This window comes from Bubalus kerabau, chromosome 4, assembly GCF_029407905.1.
Source record: "Bubalus kerabau isolate K-KA32 ecotype Philippines breed swamp buffalo chromosome 4, PCC_UOA_SB_1v2, whole genome shotgun sequence".
NCBI lineage: Eukaryota > Metazoa > Chordata > Mammalia > Artiodactyla > Bovidae > Bubalus > Bubalus kerabau.
In genome coordinates this window covers 130,876,866-130,896,713 of record NC_073627.1, presented here as the reverse complement: position 1 = coordinate 130,896,713, position 19,848 = coordinate 130,876,866, and the positions used below count along the sequence as shown (strand labels likewise).

At 41.9% G+C, this 19,848-nt stretch overlaps 1 long non-coding RNA gene across 2 annotated transcripts in view; it reads right to left on the bottom strand.

Annotated features, from left to right (window-relative positions):
* Nucleotides 1-19,240, bottom strand: part of LOC129651620 (uncharacterized) — a 39,467-nt gene extending 20,227 nt beyond the window's left edge. For both annotated transcript variants that reach the window (XR_008714247.1, XR_008714249.1), the window contains exon 1: nucleotides 19,104-19,240. This is a non-coding gene — a long non-coding RNA (uncharacterized LOC129651620). The remainder of the gene's footprint in view (nucleotides 1-19,103) is intronic.
* Nucleotides 19,241-19,848: the final 608 nt, after the last annotated feature.

Sequence of the window (19,848 nt, the reverse complement as noted above, 5' to 3'; positions counted from 1 at the left end):
TTCTTGGCTACTGTAAACAGTGCTGCTATGAACACTGGAGTGCATGTACCACTTCAAATTAGAGTTTTCATTTTTTTCCAGATATATACCCAGGAGTGGGATTGCTAGATCATATGGCCAGTCTGTTTTTAGTTTTTCAAGGAGCCTCCATACTGTTTTCCATAGTGGCTGCACCAATTTATATTCCTACCAACAGTGTAGGAGGGTTCTCTTTTCTCCACATCCTCTCCAGCATTTATTATTTGTAGACTTTACAGGATACTATTATGGTCCTGTTTATGAGGGTCATCAGAGGAAGACTACCTTGCTAAGTTGCTTCAGTCGTGTCCGACTCTGTGCGACCCCATAGACGGCAGCCCACCAGGCTCCCCCGTCCCTGGGATTCTCCAGGCAAGAACACTGGAGTGGGTTGCCATTTCCTTCTCCAATGCATGAAAGTGAAAAGGGAAAGTGAAGTCGTTCAGTCGTGTCCGACCCTCAGGGACCCCATGGACTGCAGCCTTCCAGGCTCCTCCATCCATGGGATTTTCCAGGCAAGAGTACTGGAGTGGGGTGCCATTGCCTTCTCCTGAAGACTACCTTGGCTGATGTATTTATTTGTTGATTTTTCATTCATTCAAAAAATATCAGTCAAGTACCCCTTATGAGCAAGTAACCTATACCCACGAAAAGCGGTACATTGGAGGCCTGTGCTCTCCCTCTATCCTGAAAACTTCAAGAGAAGAGCTGTTATGCCGAAACGCCTCTGTCCCATTCTAATACTGAAAAAGATTTCCAGGTCAGCCTGATCATTCAGATATGGCCTCTGCCTCTTACAGTTATATGGCCTTGGGCATGCTGTCTAGCTTCTCTGGGCTCCTGCTTTATTTGTAAGAAGAGGCTGCATGAAGGAGTGCCTGTAATGTCTTAGCACAGTGCCTAGAACACAGTGAGGGCCCCACACATATTGTCTCTGTGACCATCATCACCACACCTTCCTCAATACACCCCACACTGTCGACTGTAACAACCTCTGCTTGAATGTGCAGTTTGGGGAACTGGGCAAAGAATTTGTTATTCAAATAAATAACTTTTCCTGAATGCACTAGCTGTGAAATCTGCCAGTGAGGATGTGCGAAGTGTGATTATTTCGATGATGGGAAATTGGAAAGAGAATGTTCTAAATTGTGGCTTGCCAATCCTTTTCATAGACAAATATAATATTAATAGATATCATTTATTAAATACCCACTTCTGTGAAAAATGCTAAACTGGGTTCTTTATATATTCACTTTAATTCCCACTGTAACCCCATGAAGTAGGTGTTATTGTCACCTATTTTACAGAATGAACAGCAATAACACTGAAGATGAATATCAGAGGGGCTTGTAATTTGCCCAAAGTCACACAGTTGGTAAATAGAAGAGTCGGGATTTGAGCCCAGCTGTGTCCAGCTCCAGGTCTATTCTCTGCCCAAGGGGAACCCTACTTCCCTGGTTCCTTTAATAGGGCTCTTTCTTGAACATGTGAGGAGTCACATTATTCACATGACACATCATTGTTTTCAAACGCCATGCTCTCTCATAAGCCTCATACCACCCTGTGAAATAAACAGGGCAAGGATTACCGTCCACCCTGGACAGTGAAGAGAAACTGAGACTCAAGGAGGCCTCTCTGTGTTGTGTGAGAGAGTGGGTAACAATAATAGCGAACATTTCCTGAGCACTAGCTTCCTGCATGCCTGGCATGGTGAGAAGTACTTTGTATACATTTCTCACTGAGTGCCTTTAAAACTCCAAGAGATGAGTGCCTTTATTATCCCTACTTTGCACAAGCAGGAAAGGACACTTAAATATTAGAACCCTGAGCCAGCCAACTAGAATGCAATGGAAAAGACAAAATTGAAACATGTTTTAAACCTAAAGAGACTGAGAAATTCTGTTTCCCATGCCCTCTGTCTGGGAAAAAAAAAAAAACAACAAGTCATCCATCCATCCAGTATTTCCTGAGCATCTACTCTGCGATATGCGGCAGTACCCAGGCAGACAATGGCCCTGCTCCAGCGGGGTGCAGCTTAGTAGGAAAAGATAGATAATACACAAGGAAACAAATTGGTAAATAATATACCTTCTGATAGATATACTGTTATGGAGGACATAGAACAGATTAAAGGGGTAGAGGATGATGGGGAGCAACAAGTTTAGATAAGGTGGTAATATATAGCCAAGTACCTCCCACATTTTGGGCTCCAAAATCACTGCATACGGTGACTGCAGCCATGAAATGAAAAGACACTTGCTCCTTGGAAGAAAAGCTGTGACAAACCTAGACAGCAGCATTTAAAAAGCAGAGATACCACTTTGCCAACAAAGGTCCATATAGTCAAAGCTATGGCTTTTCCAGTAGTCATGTATGGATGTGAGTTGGTCCATCAAGAGGGCTGATCACCAAAGAACTGATGCTTTTGAAATGTGCTGGAGAGGACTCTTGAGAGTCCCCAGGACTGCAAGATCAATCCAGTCAATCCCAAAGAAAATCAACCCTGAATATTGGAAGGACTGTTGCTGAAGCTGAAGCTCCAATACTTTGGCCACCTGATGCAAAGAGCCAACTCATTGGAAAAGACCCTGATGCTGGGAAAGACTGAGGGCAAAAGGAAAAGGGGGAAGCAGAAGATGAGATGATTGGATGGTGTCATTGACTCAATGGACTTGAATTTGAGCAAACTCTGGGAGATAGTGGAGGACTAAAGAAGCATGGTGGGCTACAGTCTATGGGGTCGCAAAGAGTCAGACACAACTTAGTGACTGAACAACAACAAATCCCACATCCAGCCATGCAGACCTCTTGGGGGAAGGTTCCCAGCTCAAAAAAGCATGAGTGTGTTGTCTTTGACGTGTTTGGAAGAGAATAAGGAAGCTGGAGTGGCGATAGGTATAGTTAGAAATAGAGAAACAATAAAGACAGGAACACAGAGTAAGAATCATAGGAAAGGGTGGCCAGTTGTCACTCAGGAATGGAGATGAAAACATACTAAATTACAAATATTAACAAATCAAATCTAAGAGTATATTTTAAAAATACAGTGTATCCAAAGTGAGCTTATCCAAGGGGCAAAGGGCAGTTCAGTATTAGAGAAACGAATCCTGTAATTTATCACAGAGATGAAGTAACGTTATCTCAATAAACACAAAAAGGATTCAATAAAATTCAACATTCAGAATTATTTTTTTTAAATCTCAGTAAGTCAGAAATGGAATGTTAAGTTCTCAACATAAAAAAAGGATACCTATTAGAAATCATCAATAATGAAATACTTAGTGGTGAAATCTCAGAAGCATTCCCACTAAAGATAATGGCAAGACAAAAGTGGTTGCAAACACTGATACTAGACATTATTGTCCCAAAGCCAAAAGACAAGGAAAAGAGGGACATAAAGCTTGAAAAGGAAAAAGAAAAATTCACTCTTTAAGATAATATGACTGCCTACCTAAAACATCCAAGGGAATCAATTGAAAACTATTAATATTAGCACTAGTAAGAAAGTTCAAAACTATGGGTATATACATCATATACCTAATCCAGTAACTTGCCTATATACTAGTATTAATTAAATAATTTTAGAAGGATTCAATTTATAACAAAAAACATAAAATTCCTAGAAAACAAATATAATTTTTAAATGTTTAAGATCTATTTGAAGATAAAATAACATGAAAACCTTTTAAATATCTGAAGTTTTAAAAATGATTAGGAAGACGTAGTATTGAAAATATACTGATTTATCCATCAGTGCAATTCCAGTCTAAATTAACAGGATTTTTCATTCAGGTCTTATCCTTCCAGATGTCAAAACACACTTAAGCTATAATAATTAAACTAGCCTAATATTGGTGCAGGTATTGATGACTAGATCAATGCAACAGATTAATAAACCAAGAAACAAACCTAATTATATGAAAATGAACTATACAATAAAGGTGGTAGTTCAAATTACTAGAGAAACTATGGACTAATCCACAATTGAGACTGGACCAATTATCTATTCATTTGGGGAAAAAATTAAGTTAGATTCCTAACTCGCACCATTCATCCACAGAAAATAACCCTCAGATGAAGTTTGAAGAATAAAACTATAAAAATATTAGAGGAAAATATAGGTGAGTATTTTTTATGAATTTAGAATGTCAGGGCCTTCCTAAGAAAGAGACAAAAATCTAGAAATTATAAAAATTTCATAGATTTATGCTCATAAAATATATAATATTCTGTAAGTCAGAATATACCATAAACCAGGTTATAAGATAAGCCAAGTTTAAAAGACTGAGGAAAAATATTTACAACACACTTAACTGGTAAAAGATTAATATCCAGAACACACAGAATTCTAACAAAGCAGAAAGAAAAAGACAATTGACAAAGTAAATTGTAAAAGCTGTAAAAGTTTATAAAGGAAATAGACAATTGACAGAAAATTAATAACATACAATAACCATGCAAAGCTGCATTAGTCAGGGAAAAGAATTATCTGACAAAAAGTTAAAAAAAAAAAAAAAAAGATACCAAGTGTTGGCAAAAACGTGGAGAAACTTTCTCATATACACTACATATGTAGACTGGTGAAGCCAGTTGATGCATGCCATTTGAAAACATCCATTGAATCTTAAATGTACATATCAACAGACCCAGCTATTCCATTCCAAAGACTCTTAAAAAAAAAAAAAATAGTTGTTTGTGTGCCCCACACAACTCATTGTACAAGTTTTTGTACATGGATCCAAGAATGTTCATCACAGTATTGTGTGCAGTAGCAAAAAAATAAAACCGTAACCTACTATTAATAGGGAGGGGAAGAGTTAAGTAAATTATGGCCTACCCATTCCTCAGAAAGCAGAGTACATTAGCGATATGGCAGGAGGAAGAGCTCCCCAATATATTACTTAGTGAAAACAGCAGGCAGCAAAAATATAGGATTAATATGTGAACATGTGTAAATGCTCCAAGAGGGGAGACAGGTATCCACCACACTTCTTCCAAGGGTGGGGAGAGGTGGGGAAAAGCGACCGCACCTCCTTTTCTATATCACATCTGTGTCTTTTAGCTCTTTTACAAAAAGAATTGAATTGTATCATTTGAATAATAAAGAACATCTTAAAGCATGCATTACATATCATCACTCCAACTATGTAACTGAAGGATGGGATAAAAGAGAAAGAGAAAGCAGTGTATTGTAGGTTCACTTCTCAGGGCTTCAGGTCCCTGGCCTTGAGAGTCAGACCCATGGATGGCAAGAAAGGGAGGAAGGGGTACAAATTGTCTAGAAAAGGCTCAGATGAAAGGTGACCCATCCTCCTGGTCACCACGTATTCCCCCTTGGTCCTGGGTGGATCTGCTTCAGTGTCACTAGTCAGTGGGCCTGCTCTCCATCTGACCTATCAAGGACACCCCCAGTTCTTCATTCTCACAAGATCCTTTAAGATGACTTCCTATCATTTATGACATCGGCTTGCATACTCCTTGTTATATGTAACTCTAGGATTTGAACTAAGGTATCTGGTCAGGCTTTCTCGGGACAGGTTGTCTTCCTCAGGTACTTCAGTTTCCTGGTTTACCACCCCCACCTGCACACCACCCTTGCCCCAGTCAGCACAGCTGGAAAAAAAATTTAACTTATATTATAACCTCAATACATGGCAGCCAATAAATCATTCCTTAAATAATTACAAGCCTGCAGGAATCAATATTTAGGACTCCAGAATAAAATTCTGAATTGCAAAGTCACTATTACCATTATTAATTATTAAAATAATTAGTGGGCATAATATTTCACATTATCAAGCATTTTCAATTGATTATTCAAGTGACCTTTACAATAACCCTGTGAGCTGTACAAGATAGGAATTATTTTCCCATTCTGTATGTAAGTCAGAAAATTGAGGCCCGTAAAGGGAATGTGATTGCCAAGATCCCATCGCTAATAAAAGGCAGAGCCAAGACTGAATACAGGCTTTTGGATTCTAAAACATGTACTCTTTCTACATAAATCCAGCTCATTGCAAAATAATCAGTAATAGCACATTTATGCAAACTCTCACCTGGTAAATTTAATGCTCACGAGCATTGTCCCTAACCCAGAAATGAGGAAACCTAACGCCTGGGCCAGCCCCCAAACCAGCTCCGTTAGAGTCTCAGCTCTGGGCCCAGCCTTCATTCTAGAAGCCTTTGCCTCAGTAAATTGTTCCCAGTCCGACTCAATGGCTTCTCTGCCCCAGCAGACTAGAAATAGAGAATTGAGCGGGTGGTAGTGGGGGCAGGAGGAACCTTTGAGTCGCAAGCTGTGCTGTTCTCTTTGTTTTTACTCAAACATGAATCTTTGTTCTACGATGCAAATTTTGAGAAGTTGATGCCAATCTGCTCTGAACAAAAGAATTTTGGTCTGAAAAAACAAAGCTTGAGATGGGAAGTCTGGCTTTCCTAGTTGCGCTTTTGAGCATCTGCCTCTACCCAACAGCCCCCCCCCTCCACATTGGGTCTCTCCCAAAGGTAGGCACGAACTTTGAGGAAAACTTCTTGGGTTGCTTACCAGTTACAGAAGACAGGGAGAGAACAGGGTGTTATATTCAAGGTTACTAAAATAAATATCCTCACAATACTTAGGAAGTTGAACCAGCTAACCCCAAGGGCCTTCCCTCGACACCTCAGAGACCTTAGGGTACTTGGTTTCAGTGGGGATTTATCAAAGGCTTGACCTTTTACTTTTTCCAAATGTAGTTGCCCATTGGCTTTATAGCCATATTGTTGTATTAATGATATTAAGTATATATATTTATTAAGCAAATAATTATTCAACTAAAGTGTACTTTTTCCATGTTTTCTTCTAATGCTCACCCATATACCCCAAAAAGGTAGAAATGGACCAAATTTTTATTCTGCTAGCTTACATAAGCATTTGTGCCTATTGGTGTGTAGATTTTCTAATCATTTTAATAGCTATAAAGAAAGCTGAGCACAGAATAATTGATGCTTTTGAACTGTGGTGTTGGAGAAGACTCTTGAGAGTCCCTTGGACTGCAAGGAGATCCAATCAGTCCATCCTAAAGGAAATCAGTCCTGATTATTCATTGGAAGGACTGATGTTGAAGCTGAAACTCCAGCACTTTGGCCACCTGATGCGAAGAGCTGACTCACTAGAAAAGACCCGGATGCTGGGAAAGATTGAGGGCAGGAGGAGAAAGGGACGACAAAGGATGAGATGGTTGGATGGCATTGCCGACTCAATGGACATGGGTTTCGGTGGACTCCGGGAGTTGGTGATGGACAGGGAAGCCTGGCGCGCTGTGGTTCATGGGGTCACAAAGAGTTGGACACAACTGAGCGACTGAACTGAACTGAACTGAATATTTAATTCATGGTTATATCTCAATTTACTTAACATTCTATTGTTGGCCTTGAATCTATTCATAATTTTACTGAAACTACAAATAATGCTTCTTTGAGCTTCTTTATCTTCTGTTGAATGATTTACTTGCTCTAAAATATAGTTCTTCCTAGGTTTTGATAAACGTTAAAAATTAAAGTTAATCCACTAACCTCAATATTGGACATTAACTTCAATTTTGCTACTATTAATCACACCTATATTAGTAGGCTATTTTTTGTATTTTAATATCTTCTTTCTCAATCTCTAGTTCAGTTTTATCTGTTTTAAAACAGCCTCACTGATCTTCCTCACAATCACAGGGATGGGGATATTTTAAAACTTTTAGAAGAAATGTATAGATACACATCTCATATTTTAAGTTCAGATGAAAAAATATATATTACCTGCCAGCTCATATGATAAATATTAAATAAAGAAGTCAGTCTATATCTGCCACTTTCAGTAGTGAATTTTCCTCTGTATCAAAGAAATTAATTTTTAAAATTGAAGTATAGTTGATTTACAATGTTGTATTAATTTCTTCTGTACAGGAAAGTGATTCAGAAGATATATGTTTATATATTTATTCTTTTTCATATTCTTTTCCACTATGGTTTATCACAGGATACTGAATGCAGTTCCCTGTGCTATACAGTAGGATCTTGTTGTTCATCCATCCTCCGTATAACAGTCTGTGTCTGCTAACCCCAGTTCCCAGTCCTTCCCTCCTCCCCTGCCCTTGGCAGCCACGGGTCTGTATCTGTAAGTATCTGTATCTCTGTGTCTGTGAGTCTGTTTCTGTATTATAGATGTGTTCATTTTTGTCATGTTCTAGATTCCCCATATAAGTGCTATGACACTGTATTTGTCTTTCTCTTCTGACTTACTTGACTTAGTATGATAATTTCTAGGTCCATCCATGTTGCTGCAAATGGCAAGATTTCATTCTTTTTTATGGTTGAGTAATGCTCCATTGAGTGTATATCCTCCATCCTCTTTATCCATTCATTCATCGATGGACATTTAGGTTGCTACCATGTCTGGCTCTTGCAAATAGTGTGCTATGAACACTGAAGTACATGAATCTTTTCAAATTATAGTCTTGTCTGGATATATGCCCAGGAGTAGGATTGCTAGATCACATGGCAACTCTATGTTTAGTTTTTGAGGAAGCGCCATACTGTTTTCCATAGTGGCTGCACCAACTTACGTTCCTACCAACAGTGTAGGATGGTTCCCTTTTCTCCACAGCCTTTCCAGAATTTATTATTTGTAGAGTGTTTAATAACGGCCACTCTGACCAATGTGAGATGGTCCCTCAATACAATTTTGATTTGTATTTCTCTAATAATTAGCAACGATGAGCATTCACAACCTAGGAATATGCTTTATATGGATTAAAGTTGGGATGAATTTTAAATAAGCTTCCCAGGAGATACTTGTCAGGAGGAAAGTTTGAAAACACCTACTTTAGAGCTTTGGGTCAGGGGGTGAAGGCCACAGGGAGTTAGCATTTCCACTCACTTGAGAGAATTCCTAAACAATCAGACCCACCTAGTGGTAAAAAGATTGCCAGGGAGTCACCCCCTGTCATTGGAAGTGTTTCTCTGGAGATCAGATAACCACAGCCATCTCTCTGGGAGACTCCAGGGTACATCACAAAAGTTCTGGTCCCCTCTGAACTTGGGCGGCTGTCTTCTCACCACATTTCCAAGACTCTACAGGGCTCTGATATAAGCAGATGGAACCAGAGGCCTTAAGTGTCCTTTCCACTCTAGCACTGCTTGATTCAGAAATTTCTAATAATAAAACAAATAATTCCCTATGTAGTTCAATATCTTCCTATTCATCTTTCCAAGAAGACATTATAAGGACTTTTGGTTTGTAATACAACTGGAAAATGAAAGCTAGTTGAGACTTGTAATAATCAGGATACTCTTGGTTTCTTAGCCACCTCCTCTGATGCTCACATCCAGGAGGCTGCCCTCCAGCCTCCAGTAAGGACTTGGTACCTGAGTGCTCCCTAACTTCTTTGAGCATCTTTGGACATCTTTATCTTCTATTGAATGATTTACTTGCTCTTAAATTCCAGAAGGGAAAGTATTGGATTGAAGGACATGAATACTATTATAGTACTTCCTAGGATCACAGGATCATGAAAACCATTATCTTTACCAACAACTTATACTAAACTCTTGAGGAAACTGAGTCACTGGCATAGCTGGGGCTGAAGTCATGGACTCTTGACTATAAGGCCCTTTCCATGAGTTCAACTTATTATATCTGCTTGAGGAGTAAGGCAGCTCAAATCTGAGAACCTGTTCTCTAAAGAACTAACCTCCAAAGTGCTTTGGTTAGCCCAGGTATATATGTAGACTCCAGCCTTCTAGGGAGACTTCATACTTACTCATCGTTATACTAAATATTCAGCAAAATGTGAAGATTTGTGAAACACAGGGGCCTGGGGGCAGTGAAGAGCAAGGAGACAGGTCACAGCCTGCACCTCCTCTCCAGCTACCCTCTGTCACTTCAGTCTTTAAAGTGTGGCACGGACCAGCAGCATCAGCATCACTTAGAAGTGGGTTAGAAATGCAGAATGCCAGGGCAAACCCCAGACCTAATGAATCACAACCTATGTTTTAACAAGCTCCCTAAGTGACTTGCAGGCATCACACATTAACATTTAAGAACATAAATCTAGAGCACTCATAGAGAAAAAGAGCATTATTTAATATTTTTCTGATGATAAAAGTAATGAAAACTCATTGTGGAATATGTGGAAAATGTTCCCTCACCCCACTCCAAGGCTCTAAGAAGGAGTGAGGAGGAAGGTGGCTTGAACAGGAACGTAGTCATCCTCTTGCACGTGGTGAAAGCAAAGCCTCTCCCAGATCTTCATGTAATTAAGGCGGCAGCCATCCTAAATCCAGTATGACTGGCCTGGGGTAGAGTAGGCGGCCAACTGGTGACAGACAGAACATGGAGAAAGTGGCAAACACAACTCTGAATAATAACATGTAGCACTTACAACTTTGCAGGGAGGAGCAGTTTTGTAAACTATGGGGCAAGCAGGAAAACATTTCTCTTCTTTCCCAAGACTTTCATCTGGACTGACCATGGGAACTGGAGAGGAGTGCTGGGTGGGAGTCTCTGGGGAGCTATCCAGACCAGAGAGTTCAGGTCGAGGAGGGCAAGGGACTTTGGAGGGAAGGACAGGACTCCGAGTGGGGTTCCCAAGATGAGGGAGATCTGAAGAGTAGTGAAAGGATTAGGGTGCTTTTAGAAAGGAGAATAAAGAGGAGCAAGGTTAGGAAATGAGATGTGTTTACCTTTCCCTGAAGATGGGAAAAGCAGAGACTGAGCAGCAGGGCACTCATGCCACCTCCATCCTCCAAGGCCAAGGTGACAGCCATCATAACCCAGTCTCAGATTCTGCACACAGGTTCATGGAGCAATACTCAATTCACATGGTAATACTAAAATTCTCCCACATGGTTAGAAATTCTTTCAAAATATCAGTTTAAAGAGTATCATTACTACATTTTATTTAAGTATTTCCCATGTTTAGATGGTTAAATTATTTTTATTTTTTACTATTATACATGATAAGCCTCTTTATTTTCACACCTTTATCCATAAGCCAAATTCTTCACTTTTTTATTTAGGTAAACTTTTTAAGTCACAGTAAATTTAAAAGTACACAATTCAAAAATGTACAGTTTAATGACTTTTTATCAAGTCGACACTCCATAGAACCACCACCCTGATCAAGAAACAATATTACCAGAACCTCAGTTCCTGTTGTAGCCTCCTGTTGTACACCTCCTCCCAGGGTAACATTATCCAAACCTTCAATAGGTTGAATTATATATACTCACATATGTCTTACCGATATATATGTAATATTCAAATATAAATATATACTCACGTGTATCTTATATGTACATGTATGTATATTTGAATAATACAAATGACACACACATGTATATTGTGATATGTGTGTGTGTGTGTGATTTGTATTATTCAAATATAAAATTGTACAGATCTTGCATCTGGTTCTTTTTGCCTGACATTTTGTTTGTGAGATTCATCCATGTTTTTGCTTCTTGCAATAGTTGATTCATCTCCATTTCTTTTGTATTTTGTTCAGCATCTCTACTTCTTAGCACAAGAATTAGGCTACTTCAAGCTACTCCATCTTGGCCAGAAAAAGAAGTCCACTTATTTCTTTTGTTAAATTCTAAGTAGAATTTCTGGGCAAAAAGAAACAAGCAATTTCTTAGGACATAGCATGCTACATTCTGCTAATTACTTTCCATAAAGCTGTGACAATTTATACTCAAGAAAAAACGTTCCAATTCTTTTGAGAGATGAGTGTCAGAAGTTGTCCTAATAATAAAAACAATTTAAAAATACTATATTTTAAAATAGTATAATATATTTTATAATTATATAATGTATATTTTATATAATATATATAATATAAAATCTATATGATATATATTTTTAAAGTTATAATATTTTATTGTGTGTTTTAACTAATATGTTATAAATACTAAAATGCTGATTATTGTTGTTTAGTCGCTCAGTCCTGTCCAAATTTTATGACCCCATGGACTGTAGCCTGCCAGCCTCCTCTGTCCATGGAATTTCCCAGGCAAGAATAATGGAGTGGGTTGCCATGCCCTCCTCCAGGGGATCTTCCTGACCTAGGGATCAAACCAGCACCTCCTGCATTGGCAGATTCTTTACCATTAAGCCACCACGGAAGCCCCTGAAATGCTGATATCACATATTATAAGACCCTATTAGCTAATTTATTATTAAGTTCTTACAGAACTCTGAGAGGTAAATTTTATTACTGTCCTGTTTTAAAGATGAGGAGACTATGGGCTCAGAAAAAATGAAGTAACGAGCTAAGTCACATGCTTAAAGAACAGCAGAGCATGGCCTTGGGCCCAGGTTCTCTGCCTCCACAGACAGTCCTCCTTACCCAAACCAGGGTGTCTTATCTAAGTTACTAAAGAGGTATATCCCAGACACTGCAGGACAAAACTGGATGCCACGGAGAGGGGCATGTCACCCCTTGGTATGGAAATTAGCATCCATCAAAGCCCAGTTCAAATGTCACCCCCGCTTCCTCATAAGAGCCTCCCTGCATCCACCCAAGTGGAGCCCCACCCCTGTACCAGGAAGGGGCTCTTGCCAGTGGGATACTGAAATATCTTTGCTGGGACCATTTAGTCCAGAAATTGTAAGTAGGAGGCATACATTAGTAACACTCTTCCCCATCATTCCAATGCAGACATAACTAATCAATCACCCTCTAGGCACAGTCTACCCCTCTGAGCCCATCTCCACCTCTCCTAATATACTGGCTTTGTCTCTGTTCCTTGGACACCCTGACTTCCCATCCTATCTTGCAATCTGCACATCTGCCACAACCAGATGGCCTCATGCCTGGACCCATTTTGTCACTGAGGTCTCAGCTCAAATACCACCTCCTCACAGAGGCTTTAGCTGACCCGCTCCACACCCCAGTCTAAAATAGCATCACTGTCTCTGATTTATCTTTTGTAATATCATCATCTTTTCAATGTGATGTATTTAGTTGTCTGTTTTTGTTGCTGTTACTGCTACAATTCCCTGAGAACAGAAGTCTCTCCTGATGTGTTCAACTATCCCCAATACCTAGAAGAGTCCCTGGTACTTACTAGTTGCTCAGTTAGTAGCTGCCTGCTGAGTTAGTTAATAAAGATACATTTTTAAATCTTTCCAATCACAGCATTATGGCCATTCTCTGCCAGGGATAAGAATTGAGACAAGGGATAAAAAGTTTCTTCTAAGCCTAACTTCTTTGACATCCCCATATTACAGATGGGGAAACCAAGGCCCCAAACAAGAGGCATGTCATTCTTAAAGCCAAAGAATGAGTGAAGGGGAGAGCTGGGACTGTACCAGCTTCTCACATCCCTTGATCCTACCACCCCTCCCCACCACAGAGTCATGCTGGAAAGACTTGTCATAACTGTCACCCACAAAGCAGAAGAGTAGGCCCCCCGTGCTCTAGAAGCTTGTCTATGGATTATGCACCTAATTACCAGCTGCCTTTTTTTTTCCCCGTTCTGTGGGGAAAAGTCTGATCACATATAAGATTTTCCCTGTGTTTCCGTGGATACAAAACGATCCTAATTTCAAACTCCCTTGTAAATGACAAATGAGTGAACTTATTTTTAATAAAAACAAGGAGAATCATACATGTGAACTTAATAAAATCTAATTTGGGCAATTTGGAGCTCATAAAACAAAACCTGTATGTTAAAACTAGCAATTAGCTTTGTGAAACAAGCTACAGTGAATCTTTGGCATTGAGGAGGGTTGGGAGCCAAAAGACTCAGAGATAAGGAAATGTGACAATAATGTGGGAAAGCGGAACAGGCTGGGATAACACAGTTCTCAGTGTCGGATGATTCAAGTTCAAGACCCCAGATTTCCACTTAGCTCTATATCCTTGAGCAAATCACTTCCCCTCTTTAGAACCTTGGGTACTCGTTTTTTAAATGGGGTTAATAAAACCTCCTTTACTTAGTAGTTTGGTTGTACAGACAGATAAGAAAATAAAAAGGGACTTAGTAGGATGGTTGTACAGACAGATAAGAAAATAAAAAGGGACTTCCCTGGTGGCCCAGTGGTTAAGACTCCATGTTTCCAGTGCAGGGGGCACGGATTTGATCCCTGGTCAAGGAAGTAAGACCCCACATGCCACATAACAAAAAGAAAGAAAGAAGGTGAATGATCATGAGCTCTGTAAAAGTGCCCAACGATTTTTATCATCTCACCCATCTATATTCTTCCCAGCAAGGAGGGGAAAGGAGGATCATGGACAGTCTAACCTGGGTCAGGGGATACAGAGTGAAGTGGCTAGAGGGCAGGCGTGTAACCCTCCACATTCACCAGCATTAAGGCATCGGGGACCTACGACAGGCTGGGGGTGGGGGGAGGGGTAACTCCCAGAGGTGGTTTACAGGAACCAGAAGCAAATCCACAAGTCAGACTGAGCCTGGGGACTCTCTTGTCTCCGACAAGTGGTTACCAAGGCCCCACACATCTGTCTCTGATAGATCCCTTTCACATACAGGTCTTTGCCAGCAGGCTGTATCCTTAACCATTTTGCAGATGAGAGGAATGAACCTCTGGAACTCAGGTCCCACAACTAGGTGGCCCAGTCCAGAATCAAGGCAGGTTTCTGATTTCCCTCTCCTGGCTGCTCACCCTCACCTCCCAGGGCTACAAAAGCACCTGACTGTAAGGCCAAGAACCTGGTCTCTTGGTCCCTTCATCTTCCCCAAGGGCTCTCGACACTTCTATCGGAGCTGCTGGAGTCACATTCCCAAGAGCAAGGTCTTCATCACAGAGGCCCCAGCAAGCAGCAGTTTTTCCCAGCCTCTCTCCTGAGCAACCACCACTCCAGGCAGAAAGTAATTTTTTCCTAGTGCCTTCCCAGAAGCAAAGTGGATAATTAATTGCACTGAATAACACATTAAATATACTAATAATTGGGTAGTCACAGCAAAATGATTACTTTGAAGAAATATTACCGATTCCCTGTTGTACTTAACATTTCTCCTTATTTATCATTACCATTTTAATCAATAATAGTCACAATACTAATAAATCCATCTTAATTTTAATTGTGTTCAATTGGATGTACCAGTACTTGAGTATTCTGAGCATACTTCATTATTTATATTAATTTAAGATCACTTAAAGGCAAATTACAGAGTTTGTACTTTCAAGTGGGTAGGTAATTATGACAAAGTTTCTCCAGATTCAGCATTTTCAAGCACTGAGGATGGCGAGGTGTCAGACACCTGCCCTTTTCTATTAATGTGAGGGTCAAAGATGGAGAAGATGAAGGAAGACTCTCAAAGTCCCCACTTGAATTAGCATATCCTGGCCCTTTAAAAAAAAAAAAAGGCTGGGGTCTCTGAAAGTATGATTAATGGCTCAGCAGCTTTGCCTTTACTTATGCTGTCTCATGCTTCCCTGGTGGCTCAGTGGTAAAGAATCTACCTGCCAATGTAGGAGACGTGGGTTCAATCCCTGGGTCAGGAAATCCCCCTGAGGAAGGAAATGGCAACCCACTCTGGTACCCTTGCCTGGGAATGCCCATGAATAGAGGAGCCTGGTGGGCCACAGTCCATGGGGTCGAAAAGAGTCGGACCCAACTTAGTGACTAAACAACAACAACATGCTGTCTCGTCATGAACTCAGCACTCATCTGTTCGTCCACCAACATCAGGGCCAACTCCACTCTAGGAACCAGAAGGCCAGGAGACTGAAAGAGGTTCAGATAAAGAGTGGCAGCGGCCAATGGGCAGATGAGTGGATAGCACGCAACGGAAGGGCTCGAGGAGTGCTTCTAGAGCAGAGGCATCTTTCTAGGTCGTGGAATGGCCAGGGATGGGGCAGCAGATCCCATTTTTGGCGCAGAGCCAGCTCCAAGGTTTCCAGCAGAATGAGGGTTTCCAGAGGTAACACAGCGATGGCAGTGGAGAAGGACCAGAACAATAGTGGCAAGGCAAAACTGGACCTGGGACATGGCTCTGATTGGACTACTTGGGATTAGTGATGCCAGAATGAAGGAGGAAAGCCAGGAAGAAGAAGCCAGGTGTAGGAGGTAAGATGAGTTACCTGCACTTAAAGGGCCACGGAGCAGCTAGGTGGAAACACCTAGCAGACAAAGCAGAGATGCTGACTCAAGTCCAAAGGAGGGGTCAGCACTAGAGAGAGGTCTGGGAAGCCTCAGGAAGAGAGTCCCATGGGAGATAAGGGGACACTGTGGGCCTCACTTCACAGGTATGTACATGCTAATGTGCACAGCCCCACAGTCGGTAGAGCGCCCAGTCTAGGAAGCTCCCTCTATCCTTTTCTGCCCAGGTCCTAGCATACAGGGCATATCTTTTTAGTCAAGTTGTCTTGAATTGAAACTACACAACAGCTGTGTTGTCACTGGCCACCTTCTGTGAGAACAGCTGGTGCCTAAGCGGGTGGGTACAGGGGCTACATGTCCTGAGCAGTGGTCCTGAGAGCCATGGGTCTGTGTGGGCTGTGTCTCCATGGCCACTCCACATAGCTATGGCTCTGGAGTCCTGGCTCTGGCAACAAATTGCTAGGGTGGTTGCAACTGATGCTAACAATTTCTAGAAACCTAGAACTTGAGAACGGAGAGGAATTCAATGGGAAAGAGGCTCCACCTCCTGGTAATAATTCAAAACCAACATTTCTTCAGCACTTTACAGTCGATAAGCTATGTCAGCTTTTAAAATCTCAGTTAGCTCTAAATCTTGACCTGGGTGGAAGTTACCTGAGTGTATGCATATATGAAAAGAAAAATCATCAAGCTTACAATTAAGTTTTAGGACACTTTATTCTGTTACTTTTATGGCATTAAAAAACTCTAAACATTCAAGTGGATGATAAATAATATCTCATTTCATCCTCACACTCATCCTATGCAGTCAGCATCTTTGTTATCCTCGAGTGAAAGAACCTGAGGGTGGGTGACTCACTCTAGATTGAGGGCTGGTGCGTGGAATGACAGGAAAGCTGAAACTACTGGCACAGATCCCTCTGGTCTGATCTGGATGCTGGGGAAGATACCAACATTTACAGGGCTTGGAAGGGTTGAGGAGGGAGTGATCTTGGCACCAAAAGGCCTTGTACAAGTCTTTGGGACTGAGGTCTACTGTCTTCAGCAAGCCCTTTCTCTCTCTAAGACCCAGGTTTGGCCTGGGGAGATATTTTTTCTGGGTACAGGCTACTTTTTTGATAGAAACATGCATTGGGCAAAATTTCAGGAGTCTCAGCATCTCACTAGTCCTCCAAGTTGCTCCCCACTGGTCTATCCAAGCTTCCTTGGGAGTGTGTACCAAATGCATAATACAAAAGAAAATCAACCTGAGGTTGCCAAAAGCTTAGACGTCACAACTTATTGTTCATTCAAAAGGCAGCAGCAACCAAGCATCAGAATCTACCAGGTCCTTGGACCTCTGGAGGGGAATTGAGCTGACTACTTCCTTCTCTGCCTAGTGTGGGAAACAGACTCTTAAAGCAAACAAAGGCCATAGAATATGAGAAGCCAAAGAAGATGCAAAATACTGTGGGAACCTTGAGCAGAAAGTAACCAGTTCAGCCAGGGAGAGTGCAAGGGGTGTGACTTGAGCTAGGCTTCTATGTATAAATAAAAGTTTAACAGGCAGGAAGGAAGGATGTGCTTAGGCAAATACCCAGAGGTCGAAGACTTGGTGAGGTTGAGGAGGGAGGAGCTGGGGGTGAGGATGGAAAGGAAAGGAAGGGATCAACCAAGAAGGCAGTCTGGTTCCTCAATCTCTGTGTCCAAGCACCCACTCACGATACCCCTGTGCCTCCCAGAGGCTGGAAAGTGAACCCCTAAAAGTGTTTGCAATCCAGATGCGGCAGGCTTCTGTTCTCATCTTCATGACAACAGCCAGCCACAACTCGCCACAGCCCAAAGTGGAGCTGTCCAGCAGCGCTGTTCATGCAGCTTATGGCACTGCCTTTGATAAGCGGGAACTTTTCTCTCAGGAGTCTGGGAAAAGTAGTCCACTTCGCTTCTCTCCAAGTTTCTAACTTCAAGATGGGATTGAAATCTCTGTCAGCTATCAGCTTTCAACGTGATGAATGGGCTCTTGGTTTCTGTATACATGTCTGGAAGGTCCAGATCCCCAAATGAGGCAACTGGGGGAAATGGCATTTGACAGACATAAGGGACACAGACTGACCCACGGCTCCCCGGGGATTGGGTTGCAGACAGGCCTCCGACAACAAGAAGAAAAATTTTTAACATCTTTTTACTAAAACTAGATGCTCTTGAAACAATATTCTCCAGGCTCGAGAGACCAGGGATTTATTAAGATATCGGCAACTGACTCTGAAATAATTCACACTCATAGATGTATGTTCTTTCTCATTCACTATCCTCCATCCCCCTTCACCCAGCCAACCCCTCTCCCCATTTAACCTGACACACTCCAGGTAGAGCAAAGAAAGCTCCGGACCTGTGATCTGAAGATCAGAGTTCAAATCTCCTCTCTGCCAAGTTTACTATGAGGTCCTAGGCAAGACTCCCTGAGGAGCCTGTCTTTCTACCTGCAACACTGACGTGAAAGCAGCTCCCCCCAGGGTTGATTGATACATTATTCATCTCATTCACTGTATACCTCTGTGCCATACCCTGTTCTAGAGCCTGGGGCTCAGAGGTGACTATAACCTGCCCCTACAACTCTAGAGGTCCAACGGAGAAAATAAGTGCCCTGTTGCTTTGCAAATTACACCACCAGTACATCTTAATTACCAATGTTAATCTCAAAATGCTTGCAAGAGAAAACCTCTATCCTGTTTAGGATTAAAGGCTTGGAGTTAAACCTGAGTCACTATCTGACAAGCACAATATCCTTAAACTTTCTAGCCTTGATTTTTTCCATCTGTTAAAAAAAAAAAAAAAAGGAAATGGGATTAATAACAGTTATTTTGGCTGTCTGAAGGAGAAGTTGAAATAATGCACCCAAAGTAGTTTACAGAACTGGCTGGTACACAGTACGGGCGGAACCAATGTTAATATGACGATGATCACTTTAGGAGTATGAGATTTAGCACAGCTATCCCAAACCAGTTTCCTTACCGTGAAGGGGATGAGAATTCTGCCTTGGGTGCCACGTGGTGCCATGGGTTTCTCTGTTTATCCCTAGAGGCTTCCTTTCAGCGTCTTCTTCCCCAGCAGCTGCTCTGTCAGCAGTCCATATGCCGCCTCAGCTACAGAGCAGCTTTCAGCACAGGGCTGCCAACCCTGTAGAAGAACTTTGACGAGGAGTTCAGGGGCACGCGCGCTGTCATCAATCACTCCGCCCCCTGCTCCGCCAGCCTCCGGAACCCTTCCTGGAAACGGAAGTGGGCAGGCGAGCGGCAAGCAGCTGGGCCCGGTTCCGGGCAGGGTGTGCACGTGGCAAGGAGGCCAGCTGGAAGAACAGGAGGGGACAGATGCCTTGGGGGCCCGGATTTGTTCCTGCAGGAAGAATGCAAGGAGCTAATTGTCTCATTACCCGGGAGTGATCTCTCCATGGCCCTGCCAGGCCGTGTGGAAAGAACTTAACCGTGTGTGCATGTTAAAAGTCGGTGGGCGGCTCTGGGAAGCAAGCAGGAGGCTGCCCTGGGCCTGTGTTTCTCCTAAGCCTGTGCTGCAGAGCGCGTTCAAGCCCTGGGCACCCAGACCTTGGAAATACTGCTTCCAGAAATTCAGCCACAATCAACTAAGCTCCACATCCCTTCAGCTTAGTTGATTGCTGGAGAAAACTCCACCTTGTGCCTCCCTCTCCCCTCTCATCACACTTGACATGAACATAGACACACACACACACACACAGCCTACC